The 18,857-nt window shown below is 39.3% G+C and overlaps 1 long non-coding RNA gene across 1 annotated transcript; it reads left to right on the top strand.

Annotated features, from left to right (window-relative positions):
* The first annotated feature begins 445 nt into the window (after positions 1-445).
* Positions 446-5,361, top strand: LOC144581905 (uncharacterized). The gene is made up of 2 exons (XR_013533319.1): positions 446-843; positions 1,384-5,361. It is a non-coding gene; the product is annotated as an uncharacterized LOC144581905 (long non-coding RNA).
* The last annotated feature ends 13,496 nt before the right edge of the window (positions 5,362-18,857 follow it).

Genomic DNA, 18,857 nt, shown 5'->3' with positions numbered 1-18,857 from the left:
ACCAGCACCTGTTTCAGTGGAGGTGGCAGGGGATTGAAATGGACTCTGAAGATTCTTAGCTTTGGTAGTATAATGCACTGTTTTTGTGCTGGTTGGCCACTTGCCAGGAGATGATGCTTTTCAGAGAACATCAGCTGTGGTAGTATGGGGAGGAACAGGGGTGGGCAGGGGCTTAGAACTCCCAAGAGTATATGCTTTTTGTCTTAAGTTACCAGGGTGGGTAGGGAAGGACCATCAGGTAGGGACACGGCTAGGTGTGTCTGAGCTCAGACTTTCCTTGGGAAGGTCTAGCTGCTGTGGGGGATGAGGGTTACATCTCCAGGTCAGTGGAGTTATGTTCCTAGGAGGATTATGACTGTCTCTACTGTGTCATACAGGTTGTCAAGGAAGTCAGGGAAACTTAGCAGTCACAGCCTTCACCAGCTCCCATGAAATCTGAAGGGCTAGTCTCACTCCCACCGTGCCCCTCTGTACAGCACCAAGTCTGTTTCCAAGCAGTGGGTAAGCAGGGCTGAGAACTTTCCCCAGGCTACCTGCCACCCAGCTGCAAAAGCAAGTATGGGTTTCCTTCTTCTCCCACCTGCGGAGTTAGCATGTTGGATTCATCCTCTCCCCTGAATTCTGGTAAGAGACTTCTTGATCAGTTCAAATTGTTACAAAGTTCAGCTGGATACTTCCTTCTCCATGTGGCCTTTTCCAGTGCCTCTGGTCACCCTCCCTAAGGACACCTGTGAGACCAGGGAGAAATGGCTTGCTAGGGGACCCAGCGAACTCACGGGGCCTTTTCCGCTACTTCCTCTACCCCTGTATTTTGTTCAGCTCTCTAAATTGACTTGGCTCCAGGTAAGGTCAGATTCTTCTCTTGTAATGTAGACTTTCAGTTTCCCCAGTCGGGGTGTGTGTATGGGGCTGGATAAGCTCCCTTTCCCACCTCCATATTTTGAGCACTCACAGGATTTGGTGACTCTCAGAAGCAACTTGCTTCCTTCAGTGGGTCTATGGGTCTTATTGGGTTTTCTGATTGATTCCTGCAGTCATTTTGGAGAAAAAAGTTCATGATGTGGGCCTCCATACACTGTTCTGTTCATCTGAGTCAGAGCTGCAGTCTAGCCCTGTTGCCTGCCTGCCGTGATCTGCCTATGTCTGAAAATTCTAATAGCAATGACTATAATAGGATAGTAATCTTCACCTTTCTAATTATTCATAGTTATGAATACAAAAAGCAAGGAAAGGATTACTTGTGACAGAAAAGTACTTCATTGATCATTCTAAGTCATACATTGGCAGGAACACTTCGGATTGTAGAAGTAGTCACATGGGACCATATGACTCATATAGATGGCTTACATGTTTTATTGGGTTTCCATCTTTTTATTTCTGCAGTGAAAATGAAAGGTGGTGAAAGTGAAGGCAAAAAAACAAATGAAGCAAAGATGTTTTTATATTCTTTACTCTGAAGTTATTTTGCTGGTAAAAAAATGAGGGAACATTGCAATAATAAAAGAGCCTGCAGCTGTGAAGAAAAGCTCTCAGAATTCTAAAAGACAAGAGCACATAGTCTGAAAAGTTTTGCCACTGATACTCCTAAATCTGAGAACTCCAGAGTTCTTTGTGCAATGTGTGAAGAGAAGTAAGCTTAAAAATGTTAGAATTGTTAATAAACAGTGAAAAGGAAATAAATTGTATTACCTACACATATAGATATATCCTCATGATCCCTGATTTAGGATGGCTCAACTTAGGATGTTTTGACTTTGCTGTGTTGTAAAAACACTACACTCATTCAGTATACTTCTTGACTGACAACAGGGTTACATCTGGAGAAGCCCATGGTAAGCTGAAAATACTGTTAGTTAAAATACACTTTTGACTCAGGATTTTTTTTTATGGAGTCTCACTCTGTTGCCAGGGAAGAGTGCAGTGTCAGGATCTCACTTCATGCAACCTCTGCCTCCGGGTTCAAGTGATTGTCCTGCCTCAGACTCCTAAAGTAGCTGGGAGTAGAGGCGAACACTGCCACACCCAGCAATTTTTTTGTATTTTTAGTAGAGACAGGGTTTCGCCATATTGGCCAGGATGGTCTCGATCTCCTGACCTCGTGATTCGCCTGCCTAGGCCTCCCAAAGTGCTGGGATTACAGTCTTGAGCCACCACACCTGGCCCACTCAGGATATTTTCAGTGTTAATGGGTTTATCTGTGGGAGTCATAACCCCATCATGAGTTGAGGAGCATTGATGTAGCATTCCCCTTATCCACAAAGGATATGATCCAGCTCTCCCAAGGGATGCCTGAAACAAATAGAACATAACTCTCTATATTATAATTTTTCCTATGCATACCTCCATATAATGCAGTTTAATTTATGTATTAGGCACAGTGAAAGGTGAACAACAGTGACTAATATCACTAATAACAGAAAAATTATAATACACTATCATAAAAGTTATGTAAATGTGGTCTCCTCTGTCTTGTTTCTCAAAATGTCTTATGTACTTATCCTTTTTCTTCTTATGATGGCTCAAGTGCTGAGATGAAGAGAGGTGAATGATGAAGCATTAGGCTATTGACCTTCTCACAACAGGATAGAAGGGGGATCATCTGCCTGGGGAGATCCTGGATCATGGGGCCATGATGTGGATGGTTAGGTGTCAGGAGCAGACCGTGTTGATGACTAATGGGTACAAGCAGTGCGGATACCCTGGACAAAGGGATGATTCATGTCCTAGGCAGAACAGAGCAGGATGCTACTCAGAATTTACCAATGTAAAACTTATAAATTGTTTATTCTGGAATTTTCCATTTAATATTTTCAGACCGTGCCTGATTGAGGATAACTGAAAGCATGGAAAGGTAAACCATGAATAAGGGGAGATTACTGTATCTTTGTGTGTGTCACACAGAACATTCATATGGACACATGGGCAGAAAACAGCCTTTCCCAGCTGCATGCAGTAGCTCATGCCTATCATCCCTGAAGGCTGAGGTGGGAAGATTGCTTGAGCCAGGAGTTTGAGATCAGCCTAGGCAACATAGGGTGACTTCATCTCTACAAAGAAAATTAAAAAAAATTAACCAGGTGTGATGGCATGTATCTGTGGTCCCAGCTACTTGGGAGGCTGAGGCAGGAATCCTTTTTAAGGATCACTTAAGCCAGGGAAATTGAGGCTGCGGTGAGTTGTGATAGCACCATCACAGTCCAGCCTGAGCAACAGAGTGAAATCCAGCCCCTTCCCCCTCCAAGAAAAGGCCTTTCCCATGAGGCAAGAGCAGTTGGTTATTCCCAGTAATGATCAGGACAAAAATCACACCTACTGAACTGTTAACTTCAGACATAGAATTTCCTTGAGTTGCAAATAGTATGCTCTACGAAAGCAAGGCAAACTGTCCTAGTATTTTCTTTTCCTCTCATAATGGCCCTGTATACAGATTAATCTGTGATATTCATTGCACAGTACCATTCTGAAGCACTAAGCCATGTGTCAATACGATAGCAATGACTTAGTTCTCTATCCTAATTTATCAGCAGGGCAATGCTCACTATATATCCTCCTGGGCTTGAAAGGAAGGAAGCCATCTAGGAGATGTCTTCCCTTATCATCCCTTTCTCATGCTTCCCAGCCCTCCTTCGCAATACCCGCCCTTCCTTCCAACTGCAATAATATTCCCCCAGGAAGGCCTAGAAGGCTTTTGGGTTCTGCTGACAATTACAGGAATAATTTATTTTCAAATGGAGGTTAATCTGATAGAAGTAGTCAAATTTTCCCTGAGCTCAGGCAGAAACAAACTTCTTCATGGCAAGTATACTGATTCCATCCGCTATTATTGTGATGGGGAAGAGAAATTATCCAATTACTAAACACACTGCTCTAGGCAATACAAAATAACATCCTGATTAATCTAACTACATAGGAGAGATACTTCTGGTTAGCAGGCTTCCCCTAAAACAAACAATATTGGATTACAAATACAGATGAGTCATATGTGTTTGGTAATACTCATGGATATTTCAATCCAGAAAATAAAGAGCTTACTTAAGGTGAGAAATATTTATATAAATGGCCCTAATGTAGTATGCACTTAAAATTATATTCAAGAGTAAAAGTATAAGTATATTCATAAGATCATTTGTGAACTAAAATACTGAAGATCTTATTCTAGCTCATTTGCACTAATTAGAAACAAATTTTACTTCTTCCAACTCTGTGCTGTGTATTTCAAAATGAAATATTACAGATATGTAAGTATACACTGGGATTAACAAGTGGTCATTTTAGACAAGTGTCATATTGTTTGTCATGAAAGTGAAATGATTCAGGGTGTTTTTTTCTCAACAAGGAAAGCAAAAGCAATAAAAATTTGGGTGACGACGTAAACATTTTAATGTCATCATCAAAATTTTAAAGGGAATATTTAACCTTTAATAATTTATCTGGAAAATTTTTGACTCTGTGGCAAATAAAGAGAGTGAATGGAGCTAGAAATAATGTCAGTGACATTATTTCCGTAAACCCTAGTCTATGGAAATCATGTCATCTTCTATAACCTTTGCCTCCTCAGCTTGCCTGCCTGTCATACATCCTGACCTTGACTTGCCATGACAGTCTGGACTGTGATGGTTTGCAATTCTGAACTTGGATTGGAGCATAGTTCCTATATTTTGAGTTTACCTCCTGTTTTGTGCTACTTCCTCAGCTGACACCTTCATCTTACTGTGTTTCCAACAATATCTTGGACACTTACCTACTTGCAATTCCTGACCTGCTTTATTGCTTTGATAGCTGCAGAATGAGCCTTAATCTCCTTCCTCTAATAATGACTGGAGTCATTTAACAAAGTCACATTCTTAAATTTTCCACAGATAACAAAGGACATGACAAGTCTAAGAATTACATTTAAAACAGACTTAAAAGCTAAACGAAAGCCTGCCAGTGGTGCCTGGAAAGGGGGAAAAACAAACCCTTTTTTCCCGGAAGTCAGCATTTTTAGACAGCTTTTGGAGGATATTACTGGAGGTCTCAGAGAGAAAGGGCATACCTGTGCAGCCAGCCAGGTGACCTGTCAACATAGCCTGTCAGTGGAACTGCAGATGTCAAATAAAGCGAGACCACCTCAGATCCAGAGGCCATCATCAGACTTCTTGCTGTTGATGTTTTTAGGGATGGGCTATAGAGGTGTTAGTAATAGATAAATCTTAGTCAGAAGTGTCAGTCACATTACCCTGTTTTATGTAATTCAATGTTAGAAAAATACATTTCCAGTTTTCCTTAAATATTAGCTCTTCTACATTGTACTGTGTGACATTAATGAGTTACTAAACTTGCCAAGTCCCAGTTTCCTTAAATGTAAAAAGAAAAATAAAATGGTGTCTATGTCACTAGGTTGATGATAAAATGTGATGATTTAGCTCATGGGAAATCACCTGAAGTACTTGATACAGGGCATATTTAAAGTTTTTAAACAGCAAGACTAGCAAGGAATTCTAATTAATGTAATGCCAAATCCCAAATAATATGTTCACTTCCATTTTTAAAAAGGATTTTAATTTGTTCAGAAATATTTGGTTGCAATTAAAAAAATGTACTTAAACCAGATAGATAAAATGGGGGTCTGATAAAATGGGTTTTTAGTTCTGTTCCTTCACCTATATCTGTTCCAAGTCATGAAAATTACTGGCTATTTTTGTGACTCAATAATTCAAAGATTTGAGTAATGCACCCAAAGTCAATAAGGTGATTGGCTTTTCACAGAAATCTTTGGGTGATGTTAACAGGGAATTAATACTGACAGTGTAAAAGGCCTCATTACCTACAATAGATGATTACAATGGTTACCCCCGGTTAGTGACATACCCAAGCAGTTATACTCTTGTGTAGTTTCTAACCCATTGACTCTGGGAGTGGCCAAATAACTTCCTTTGGCCAATAGGTCTAAGCCAGCCCAATGCTTGCTTAGCATTACTTGATGAGCATTGCACTTTGGAGCTTGCCTTCTTAGAACATTGCCTCGTGGGACCAATTACATGCTGTAGGAAATCTAGGCTCTCCTGGAGAGAAAAGCTTTTTGCAGAAGTCCTAAAAGATAACTCCACCTGGAGAAGGTGGTCATGTGAAGAAGAACTGAGCCAGACACCCAGCTAAATGCAGCTGTAAGAGTAGCCCACCCAGCCTGCACCATGCAGGGGAACAGAAATAGTGCCCAATGAACACACAACATTATGAGAAATAATCGGTGCTGGTGCTGGTTGAAGCCACTAATGTTTGAAGTGTTTTGTTTCACAGTAAAGGATAAACACAAGCTGAAACTTTATCTTTTAGATAATATGATGGGTTATCAGGGTGTACCTCCCTTTATTCCTCATCACTATGACAACTTGCATAGGAGGCTGAGTTTATAAATAATTGGAATTCAGAAGGCAAAGGAGAAGGGACTAAAGTAAACTAGATGACACAGGTGAGGAAAGGAAGAGAGAATGTCCCAGGGAGATATTTCCTAAAAAACTGGAATGCAGGGCCCACTGTATCACTCAGCATGCTTTGGGTGGTAACACAAAACCCATCTGAAAGTGTCATAGACAGGAGAGCAGAATAATTGGCTCATGTAACCAAAACTATCTGAGGTGAAATAAATGAAGCCTCCCCCTTTGTTTCTTTCTAGTGTTTTGGGTTCTGAGCTTCTCCAAGTGTGGCTTCCTCTTCAGGAGGTCTTCCTCTAAGGAAAAAATGACTGCCAGCGGCATAGTTCTTTCTTGACATGCAGAAGAAGAGAGAGAGAGAGAGCCAGCCCCTTTCATAATGTCAAACAGAATGCCTTAACTCTCTTGAATTTTTCTATTCTTGCATCAATCATCTCATTGAGGCAAGGGAAAGCTATGCACTAAGTGACATATATCTATTACAGATGCATTGCCAACATAATCTCTAGGCAAAGAGAATGTCATTCTCCTAATTGGATGAATGTCACTAATTATTAATATCTAACAAGATTACCATATGTACACCTAGAAATAAGGAGATCCCCAGAGCTCTTCATTCTTTCTTCCTTCTTCAAGCAAACATTAAAGTCTGTTCTTTGTAACTGTATCTTCCTGGCACTAATTGTTGTATTGGTTAGGAGGCTTTCAGCTGCAAGCAACAGAAATACCTAACTCAAACTGACTTAAAATAGAGAAAGTTTATTGGCTTTTGAAACTGAGACATTCAGAGCTGGGGTGGTCTTTCCACATAGTTCAATATGGGCTCGGCTTCTGTTTATCTTTGATTTTCTCAGCTTGCTTCTTGTCTGAGTAAGATTGCTACCTTGATGGTTGAAAAACAACTAAAACCAAGAAAAAAATGGTGACAGTACATTGGTCCTGATTATAATCCTAGCCGCAGACTGCCTCAGCTGACAATCCAGATCAACTATTGATTAGACATGTAACCTTGAGCATTTACTTAACCTCTGTATTTCAGTCCACTCATATGGATTATGTGAAGAAGCACAAATCCATCTCGTGAAACCATTGTGAAAATTCAATAACCTAAATCAATAGAAGATGCTTAGAAAACTGATGTTTGACACATAGTAAGCACCTGATAATTTTTTTTTTTAACTTTATGTTCTGGGGTACATGTGCTGAACACACAAGTTTGTTGCATAGGTATACATGTGCCATGGTGGCTTGCAATACCTACCAACCTGTCATCTAGGTTTTAGGCCCTGCATGCGTTAGGTATTTGTCCTAATGCTCTCCCTTCTAGGGGAGAAGTTCTGAATCTTCTAGGTATCCCAGCATGTGAGTATCTAGGCTTCCCTGACTTTAGGTGGAAGATTATTGTTTTTTTTTTTATTGTGTTCTAGGTTTTGGGGTACATATGCAGAACATGCAAGATAGTTGCATAGGTACACACATGGCAGTGTGTTTTGCTGCCTTCTTCCCCTTCACCCACATTTGGCATTTCTCCCCATGCTATCCTTCCCCAGCTCAACCCCCCCGCTGTCCCGCCCCTATTTCCCCCAATAGATCCCAGTATGTAGTGCTCCCTGCCCTGTGTCCATGTGTTCTCATTGTTCATTACCCGCCTATGAGTGAGATTATGCGGTATTTCATTTTCTGTTCTTGTGTCTGTTTGCTGAAAATGATGTTCTCCAAATTCATCCACGTCCCTACAAAGGACACGAACTCATCATTTTTGATTGTTGCATAATATTCCATGGTGTATATGTGTCACATTTTCCCAGTCCAGTCTATCATCGATGAGCATTTGAGTTGGTTCCAGGTCTTTGCTATTGTAAACAGTGCTGCAATGAACATTCGTGTGCATGTGTCCTTATGAGACCGATTTATAGTCCTTTGGATATATACCCAGTAATGGGATTGCTGGGTCAAATGGAATTTCTATTTCTAGGTCCTTGAGGAATCGCCACACTGTCTTCCACAATGGTTGAACTAATTTACACTCCCAACAGTGTAAAAGTGTTCCTATTTCTCCACATCCTCTCCAGCATCTGTTGTCTCCAGATTTTTTAATGATCGCCATTCTAACTGGCGTGAGATGGTATCTCAATGTGGTTTTGATTTGCATCTCTCTAATGACCAGTGATGATGAGCATTTTCTCAGATGTTTGTTGGTCTCATGTATGTCTTCTTTCGTAAAGTATCTGTTCATATCCTTTGCCCACTTTTGAATGGGCTTGTTTGTTTTTTTTTTTTTTTCCTGTAAATCTGTTTGAGTTCTTTGTAAATTCTGGATATCAGCCCTTTGTCAGATGGGTAAACTGCAAAAATTTTTTCCCATTCTGTTGGTTGCTGATTCACTCTAGTGACTGTTTCTTTTGCCATGCAGAAGCTGTGAAGTTTGATTAGGTCCCATTTGTCTATTTTGGCTTTTGTTGCCAATGCTTTTGGTGTTTTGGTCATGAAGTCTTTGCCTACTCCTATGTCCTGAATGGTTTTGCCTAGATATTCTTCTAGGGTTTTTATGATGCCAGGTCTTATGTTTAAGTCTTTAATCCATCTGGAGTTAATTTTAGTGTAAGGTGTCAGGAAGGGGTCCAGTTTCTGCTTTCTGCACATGGCTAGCCAGTTTTCCCAACACCATTTATTAAACAGGGAGTCCTTTCCCCATTGCTTGTTTTTGTCAGGTTTATTAAAGATTATATGGTTGTAGATATGTTGTGTTGCCTCCGATGCCTCTGTTCTGTTCCATTGGTCTATATCTCTGTTTTGGTACCAGTACCATGCCGTTTTGATTACTGTAGCCTTGTAGTATAGTTTGAAGTCCGGTAGTGTGATACCTCCCTCTGTGTTCTTTTTTGCTTAGAATTGACTTGGCTATGTGGGCTCTCTTTTGGTTCCATATGAAGTTCATGGTGGCTTTTTCCAGTTCTGTGAAGAAAGTCAATGGTAGCTTGATGGGGATAGCATTGATTCTGTAAATTACTTTGGGCAGTATGGCCATTTTCATGATATTGATTCTTCCTAACCATGAACATGGAATGTTTCTCCATCTGTTTGTGTCCTCTCTGATTTCGTTGAGCAGTGGTTTGTAGTTTTCCTTGAAGAGGTCCCTTACATTCCTTGTAAGTTGTATTCCTAGGTATTTTATTCTCTTTGTAGCAATTGTGAATGGCAGTTCGTCCTTGATTTGGCTTTCTTTAAGTCTGTTATTGGTGTATAGGAATATTTGTGATTTTTGCACATTGATTTTATATCCTGAGACTTTGCTGAAGTTGCTTCTCAGTTTTAGGAGTTTTTGGGCTGAGACGATGGGGTCTTCTAGGTATACTATCATGTCATCTGCAAATAGAGACAACTTGGCTTCCTCGTTTTCTATTTGAATACCCTTTATTTCTTTTCCTTGCTTGATTTCTCTGGCTAGAACTTTCAGTACTATATAGAATAGAAGTGGTGAAAGACGGCATTCTTGCCTAGTGCCAGGTTTCAAAGGGAATGCTTCCAGTTTTTGCCCATTCAGTATGATATTGGCTGTTGGTTTGTCGTAAATAGCTTTTATTTTTTTGAGATACATTCCATCAATACCGAGTTTATTGAGGGTTTTTAGCATAAAGGGCTGTTGAATTTTGTCAAATGCCTTCTCTGCGTCAATTGAGATAATCATGTGGTTTTTGTTTTTGGTTCTGTTGATGTGGTGAATTAAGTTTATAGACACGTATGTTGAGCCAGCCTTGCATCCCTGGGTTGAATTTTACTTGATCATGATGGATAAGCTTTTTGATGTACTCTTGCAATCCGCTTGCCATTATTTTATTGAAGATTTTTGCATCTATGCTCATCATGGATATTGGCCTGAAGTTTTCTTTTCTTGTTGAGTCTCTGCCGGGTTTTGGTATCAGGATGATGTTGGTCTCATAAAATGATTTGGGAAGGATTTCCTCTTTTTAGATTATTTGGAATAATTTCAGAATGGTACCAGCTCCTCTTTGTGTGTCTGGTAGAATTCTGCTTTGAACCCAACTGGACCATGGCTTTTTTTGTGTGGTAGGCTCTTAATTGCTGCCTCAACTTTAGACCTTGTTATTGGTCTGTTCATAGTTTCGGCTTCCTCCTGGTTTAGGCTTGGGAGGATGCAAGTGTCCAGGAATTTATCCACTTCTTCCAGGTTTACTAGTTTATGTGCATAAAGTTGTTTGTAATATTCTCTGACGATGGTTTTTGAATTTCTGTGGAATCTGTGGTGATTACCGCTTTACCATTTTTTATTGCATCTATTTGGTTATTCTCTCTTTTCTTTTTTATCAGTCTGGTTAGTGGTCTGTCTATTTTGTTGATCTTTTCAAAAAACCAGCTCTTGGATTTATTGATTTTTTGAAGGATTTTTTGTGTCTCTATCTGCTCTGGTCTTCATTGTTTCTTGTCTTCTGCTAGGTTTTGAGTTTTTTTGATCTTGCTCCTCTGGCTCTTTCAATTTTGACAATAGGGATCTTTATCAATTTTGGATCTCTCCACTCTTCTCATGTGGGCACTTATTGCCGTATATTCTCCTCTAGAGACTGCTTTAAATGTGTCCCAGAGATTCTGGCATGTTGTGTCTTCATTCTCATTGGTTTCGAAGAACTTCTTTATTTCTGCCTTCATTTTATTGTTTATCTAGTCGACATTCAAGAGCCAGTTGTTCAGTTTCCATGAAGCTGTGCAGTTCTGAGTTAGTTTCTGAATTCTGAGTTCTAACTTGATTGCACTATGGTCTGGGAGACTGTTTGTTATGATTTCAGTTGTTTTGCATTTGCTGAGGAGTGCTTTACTTCCAATTATGTGGTCAATTTTAGAGTAGGTGTGATGTGGTGCTGAGAAGAATGTATATTCTGTGGATTTGGGGTAGAGAGTTCTGTAATGTCTATCAGGTTTGCTTGTTCCAGGTCTGAGTTCAAACCCTGGATATCCTTGTCAATTTTCTGTCTGGTTGATCTGTCTAATACTGACAGTGGAGTGTTAAAGTCTCCCACTATTATTGTGTGGGAGTCTAAGTCTCTTTGTAAGTCGTTAAGAACTTGCCTTATATATCTGGGTGCTCCTGTATTGGGTCCATATATATTTAGGATCGTTAGCTCTTCTTGTTATATTGATCCTTTTACCATTATGTAATGTCCTTCTTTGTCTCTTTTGATCTTTGTTGCTTTAAAGTCTGTTTTATCAGAGGTGAGAATTGCAACTCCTGCTTTTTTTTTTTGCTCTCCATTTGCTTGGTAAATCTTCCTCCATCCCTTTATTTTGAGCCTTTGTGTATCCTTGCATGTGAGATGGGTTTCCTGGATACAGCACACTGATGGGTTTTGGCTTTTTATCCAATTTGCCAGTCTGTGTCTTTTGATTGGTGCATTTAGCCCATTTACATTTAGGGTTAATGTTGTTATGTGTGAATTTGATCCTGCCATTTTGATGCTAGCTGGCTGTTTTGCCCGTTAGTTGATGCAGATTCTTCATTTTGTTGAATCTCTTTAGCATTTAGTGTGTTTTTGGAATGGCTGGTACTGGTTGTTCCTTTCTATGTGTAGTGCCTCTTTCAGGAGCTCTTATAAAGCAGGCCTGGTGGTGACAAAATCTCTGAGTACTTGCTTGTTTGCAAAGGATTTTATTTTTCCTTCACTTCTGAAGCTCAGTTTGGCTGGATATGAAATTCTGGGTTGAAAGTTCTTTTCTTTAAGGATGTTGAATATTGGCCCCCGCTCTTCTGGCTTGTAGGGTTTCTGCCAAGAGATCTGCTGAGTCTGATGGGCTTCCCATTGCAGGTGACCCGACCTTTCTCTCTGGCTGCCCTTAGCATTTTCTCCTTCATTTCAACACTGGGGAATCTGACGATCATGTGCCTTGGGGTTGCTCTTCTTGCTCAGTATCTTTGTGTTGTTCTCTGTATTTTCTGGACTTGAATATTGGCCTGACTTGCTAGGTTGGGGAAATTTTCCTGGATAATATCCTGAAGAGTATTTTCCAGCTTGAATTCATTCTCTTCGTCACATTCTGGTACACCTATCAAAGGTAGATTAGGTCTCTTCATATAGGCCCACATTTCTTGGAGACTTTGTTCATTCCTTTTTGTGCTTTTTTCTCTAATCTTGGCTTCTTGTTTTATTTCATTGAGTTGATCTTTGACTTCTGATATCCTTTCTTCTGCTTGGTCAATTCGGCTGTTGAAACTTGTGCATACTTCACAAAATTCTTGTGTTGTGCTTTTCAGTTCCTTCCATTCACTCATATTCCTTTATAAGTTGTCCATTCTTGTTATCATTTCCTCAAATCTTTTTTCAAGGTTCTTAGTTTCTTTGCATTGATTTAGAACATGTTCTTTTAGCTCACAGAAGTTTCTCATTACCCACCTTCTGAAGTCTGATTCCATCATTTCATCACACTCATTCTCCGTCCAGCTTTGTTCCCTTGCTGGTGAGGAGTTTTGGTCCCTTGTAGGAGTGAGGTGTTCTGGTTTCGGGTGCTTTCCTCCTTTTTGCAGTGGTTTCTTCCCATCTTTGTGGATTTATCCACCTGTCTTCTGAGTGGTTGCTGATTTTCTGATTGGGTCTCTGAGTGGATGTCCAGATTGTTGATGATGAAGTATTTCTGTTTCTTAGTTTTCCTTCTAACAGTCTGGCCCCACTGCTGTAGGACTGCTGAGGTCCACTCCAGGCCCTGCTTGCCTGGGGAACTCCTGTAGCAGCTGCAAAACCATGAGGTTCGCTACCAGATTCTTCTTCTGCTATCTTTGTCCCTGAATGATGCCTGCCAAATGTCAGTCTGATCAGTCCTTTGCGAGGTGAATCTTTGTATATACGGGGGTCAGGGAGCTGCTTGAGGAGACAGTCTGTACTTTACTGGAGCTCTAGTGCTGAGCTGTGACCTCTGTTGTTCTTTCAGGACTGCTAGGCAGGTACATTTAAGTCTGCTGCAGCAAACTTCATAAAGCCCCTTTTTTTTTTCCTCAGGTGCTCTGTCCCGGGGAGTTAGGGCTTTATTTATGAGTATCCGTTGCACTTTCCTGCCCAGTGAGGAGGCAATCTGAGCACTTCATAATTTTAGCTGTTATTATAATTATCAACTGTTCAGATCCAGCGGGAGAGAGACAGTTCTCACTGTCATCAAGTATACATCATAGACTTGGCTTGCCTTGGGTCATCTCCAAATTAACAACCATGGCACAGAGAATGGAACCATTCCTAGGGGTTTAGACCACTCAAAGCTCATCACTTCCAACTACATTCACACTATGGAGGGGTGAAAAATCTCCTGAGAAAACAACTGCAATGTCCACTCTATACCCCATGTAATAAGAATGAGAGTGCCACTCCATAGCAATTGTGAATGTCGGGGAGATGGGTGTTATGAAGAGAGTTGTAAACAGCTCCTGAAACTATCACCCTGTGTGCACTATTCGGTATGGGATATATGCCTAAAACAAAAAAATAAGGATTCCCTCTACATTCTGTTAGGTTTGTGTAAGCACTTAAAAAATGAATCATTTTTTGTTATGGATTATATAATGGTTTCCTCTCCATGGTGCCTTGGTTACCTGTCAGAAGACTATTTTCCAGTGTTATTGAACTCTAACTATAGGTGAAAGAAAGCACCAGTTAAACTGAGAAAAGAGCATTTCATCAATCTACTTAACCATTAATTTAAGAGTCCCAAGGGGTGAAAATGACTCAATGAAGAGTAATGATGTGTTCAGAATACCCCCTTAAGGAATGAGGGACTTTGGACGCTGTAATCTCAATGCCATGGCTGATGGGTGAGTGGAGTTCTTGAGTATGAATATTTCAACCAAAGCAAAGAAGATGGCAGGCTGTGAGTTTCTTGTCAGATTCAGTTAGTCACTCACAAGGCTTCTGAGACCAGATGAGAGTAAAGGGGAACAGAAAGTGTGCTGTCTATTGAAAGATACAAAAGGCAATCTCAGAACCCTAAGGAAACAGCAAAGCTCAAATCAGGACACAATGAATTGGAGCTCTGAAGGCAGATGCTGAGTCTCTACCACTGACTCTTAAAAGCAAAGTCCCTGACAAGTACTGCATCAATATTAATAAAGGAATATGGTAGTGCTAACACCATCAGTTTGCCAGTGATATCCTTAATGGACAATATCCTTCTCTGATAATAAAGAGAAATAGTTCTGTTTTCATATCTCAGTAGCCAGTGTTGAAACCCATACTAAAATTTAGGAAATAACTCCTGTGGTTCATAGTACTACAAACTCAATACATTTGTTATTAATTTGTAAACTTAGAAACACATTTGTACCCTTTATAGATTTTTTTTTAATTTCTAAGGAAACTAAAATAGCTGTATCTTTTATGACATGCTCTGAAGATTGTTTTTATACCATTCAGAAACTGGACTAAGGTGAACACAGCTAAGTTGACATCAAACCCTAATTAACATTCAGGTCAAACAATTTATCTTAGTTTGTTTCCACAATAGCAAGAGAAAGACAAATTGAAACTTCCCAACGGCCGGGCACGGTGACTCACGCCTGTAATCCCAGCACTTTGGGAGGCCGAGGTGGGTGGATCACGAGGTCGAGAGATCGAGACCATCCTGGTCAACATGGTGAAACCCCGTCTCTACTAAAATACAAAAAATTAGCTGGCCATGGTGGCGCGTGCCTGTAATCCCAGCTACTCGGGAGGCCGAGGCAGGAGAATTGCCTGATCTCATGAGACGGAGGTTGCGGTGAGCCGAGATCGCGCCATTGCACTCCAGCCTGGGTAACAAGAGCGAAACTCCATCTCAAAAAAAAAACAAAAAACAAAAAAACTTCCCAACACATCTCCATTCATTAGAAATATAAAGCAGTATTTGGAAATTATTAATACATTAGTAATAATACATGTACACTGAATTCCGTTTTTACTTTCTTGAAATTTATAACCAAATTAGCCTATCAAAGTCTCTAAGAAGTCTAATAATAATTTAGTAAATCCGGCTCACCCTGAACCTAAAAGATTGTAAGAAATCCCCTTTTGCAGAACAGGAATTAGCATCTTCTGGGTCTAAAATTCTATGGACAAAAGTGTTTTGGTTCATTCTTATTAAGATGTGAATGACAACAGTGAAGACATTTAAAATAATAGCATAAATTGCTGCTTAAAACATTAAAATGTTTCTGGAGATTATGTATAAAAGTTAAAATTTGGGGGATTTCTAGAAAAAGTCTAGACATTAGTTTTAGGGATTTTCTAGAGAAAGTCTAGACATTAATAAATTGTGTATATTTTTATTTGCTGTTATTTTGAAATTATAAATGTGTGTGTATTTATTTTTACTCTTTCCTTAGAAGATTTAAGATATACTTATCCTCTCTACAGTATGTGCTCCATAGAGAAGCAGGATGATACATATGAGTAATAAAACCAAAATGTAGGATTAGTGTACATGTTTGTTTCTTCCTATGAATTCTGATATTTACAACTTTTTAGATCTAATATCCCATCTGCAATGTCCCTTTTGCTAGGTTATAGAGATATACATTCTTCAGACAAACATTCTGTATTGCTGTGTAGTTTGTTAATTCCTGACAGACATAGAATATACATTTTAGAGTGTTTGCCTTTTATCTAGGTCTCACAGCAATGCATTAATCTTCTTTTCTATTGGAAATATATAATTACATTTCCTGGGATCCTACTGCATGTGTGCATAAACATTTTAAAATAGAAATTCTAGTATACTCACGGAATATTCTTTTTTTGTGTAACAAATTTAATATGTGACTTTATTTTATTGTAGTCTCTTGTGACATAAGAGAAATTATATGTAAGAAGAGGAAGATTCCATTTTTCATGTGTTTAGCTAATGACAGTTTTCAGTCTCCACTTCTCCCCTTCCTCCTTGTCCCACAGCTGGGTTGCTCCCCAGGACTTGGTACTGAAAAAATGTCAAACTATGCAGATCCTAGCTCATGGGCTGGCACATCTGCTCTGGCCTTACCTCCTAAGCATGATGAAAGCCTGAGCCAACCCACCTTGCTTCCCTCTTGCCCTTTGGACAGCCTTGTGCCTCTACTGCTCCTCCTGGAAATTCTCATCATGTCTGAATTATAAACCTTCTTTCATTCCTCATTGATGCGTGCATGGTGTCATTAGTTTCCATATCCGAACAAATTCTAAATTTTAGGTAGAGGGTGGGTTCTACCCTCCACATGCCTATCATAAGACAGAGTATAGAACTCAACAGTTTTACATACATACATATGTGTATGTCATATTTAATATTTGAGTGTGGTGAGGGGGTGTGTGTGTTACACTTTAGATGGGGCATAAATTATCTATTTTGCCTCAGAGCCCACTGTCCCCTTTAATAGCCAACGTGACAAGCATTGTTTCTTTACACCATCTGTTGATCCCTACAATAAGCCTCTATTTTGGCAGCTGTTACTATAATTGCTAAAAATCAAGAATATAATCTGATGAGCTGAGAAGTATCTCTCACAGAGAATTAATTGTTTAACTATGCTTAACTCAGTGTTCTCATAACTATATTCTATTTAAAAACCCCACACATTTTGTAGGGAAAAGGTACAGTGTCTGTTAATTTGTGGAAAGTGAATTATCCAAAAGCAGGAAATTACCCAAATTAATTTGGATGAGTAATGCCATTGCCTGTTTTAGCATATAGTAGATACATATTACATGGAGTTTTTAAAAATAAAACATTTAACAGTAAAGTAATTCTAAAAAGAAGTCCACTATAATGTTGATATTTTGCTTTGAAAAAAATCACTAACATATGATAAAAGAATGGATGATTAGTATTACAATGCATATTTAAAGGATCATATTGTAAAAATTTAAATATAAAATTTTCACAAGAGATTCTGTTTCTAATTTTTTTGTTTGTTTGTTTTATAAAAATTCAGCTTGAGAACTGTCATCAAAGATGTTTGGGAACTTTGATGAAACATGAAAGTTTGTCCTCATTCTGTCCTAAGTTGAGATGAAATTTAGAAAAGAGTCTAAGCCAACATTTTCCAACCGAATTCTTACAGCACCCAGTGAAATACACAGCTATCCTATTTCTTTCTATTGAAATTGTATATCCCCTAAAACAGTTTGAGAATTTACCACACACCAGGCTTACCAAATATTTTATATAAAACATACATACTCTTTTATTTCTTCAAGAACCCCCTGAGAAAGAATCTGTTACATCATCCTTTGTAATACCTTTGAGGACATGAGGAGCAAATAAGTTAAATTACATGAAGTTCACACAACCATCAAGTAGTAGACCTGGAATCTGAATTATCTGGAACTCTTGCTCTAAATAATATATCCTTGATCATTATATGTATGTTTATATTATAGTTATTATGCATAAAACACACCTACATATACTTGCACATAGTTAAAAACCGGGGTCTTTGTTAATGCCAGGCCAAACCAATGACAAGTATTTGATTCTGTTGCACCCTCACTTATACTGCTAGAAGAATGGATGCCATGCAAAAGAGGGACCATTTTTATCTTTACAAATTTGTACTACTTTGGAATTCCAGTGTCACCAGGTGAACCCCAAAATTGGGTTTAGCCTGGGGGCCGTGTGGCTACTTGACTTCTTGCAGGAAGGGATTCAAGAATCAGGAGACAGAGAGAAGTTCAAAAGGAAGTTTTTTAAGAAAGTAAAGGACTAAAATGGTGCTACTCCATAGGCAGAGCAGCCCTGGTTGGCTTCATTTATGGTTATTTCTTTATCATATGCTAAGCAAGAGTGGATTATTCATGAGTTTTCCTGGAAAAAGGCAAGGAATTCCTCGAACTGAGGGCTCCACCCTCTTTCAGACCATATAGCATAACTTTCTGACATTGCCATGGTATTTCTAAACTGCCCTGGTGCTGGTGGGAGCTTCATTTAGTATGAAAATGTATTATAATTAGCTTATAATGAGCAGTGTGGACAACTGGAAGTGGCTTTCATCACCATCTTAGTTTTGGCTGGTTTGGGCTGTCTTCTTTACTGCATCCTGTTTTATCACTGGGGTCGTTGTGACTTGTACCTTCAGAAACAGCAGAGCCAGTCCCACTGAACTATCTCACCAGTGTAGTTGGAAGAATAATTTTAGATATTTGCCAGGCCTGTTACTGCTACTTCATGAAGAGAAGCAACTGACATTTACAATGAGGTCCCAATATCTCTGGGAAATGAGAAGCAAAAAGTAGGAAGGAGCTTGGCTTATACATCAATCAACTCAGAACACAAACCTGTGTACCCAGTGAGTACCGATCCCTCTATTTCCCTCACCAGCATGGTCTACAGATCGGCTGCTGAAAAATGAACCACCCATGTTTCTCCCTATACATTTCTTCTTCCAATTTACCCCAACTACTCAATAAGGAATAGGTACCCCTTTCTGAATTTAATCTGTATGCCTTC

The sequence above is a fragment of the Callithrix jacchus genome, chromosome 3 (assembly GCF_049354715.1).
Source record: "Callithrix jacchus isolate 240 chromosome 3, calJac240_pri, whole genome shotgun sequence".
Taxonomy (NCBI): Eukaryota; Metazoa; Chordata; class Mammalia; order Primates; family Cebidae; genus Callithrix; species Callithrix jacchus.
The sequence above is the reverse complement of the archived record's forward strand: the minus strand, read 5'-3'. Positions and strand labels throughout refer to the sequence as shown.